Raw genomic sequence first — 254 nt, 5'->3', positions numbered from 1 at the left:
TATATGCATATATATACATATATGTACGTATATATTATTTATGATAAACTGCTTTTAAAAGAGCGATATTATTTTGATTTGGGCGCATGCGTGTGTGTTATAATAATAACGGCTTCTTTTATAAATTAATTACAACAAGGATGATGATGATGATAATAATAATAATAATAATAATAATAATAATAATAATAATAATAATAATAATTATTATTATAATAATAGTAATAATAATAATAATAATAATAATAATAATA

This window comes from Octopus bimaculoides, chromosome 1, assembly GCF_001194135.2.
Source record: "Octopus bimaculoides isolate UCB-OBI-ISO-001 chromosome 1, ASM119413v2, whole genome shotgun sequence".
Lineage (NCBI taxonomy): Eukaryota > Metazoa > Mollusca > Cephalopoda > Octopoda > Octopodidae > Octopus > Octopus bimaculoides.
Note: the sequence above shows the minus strand (reverse complement) of the source record.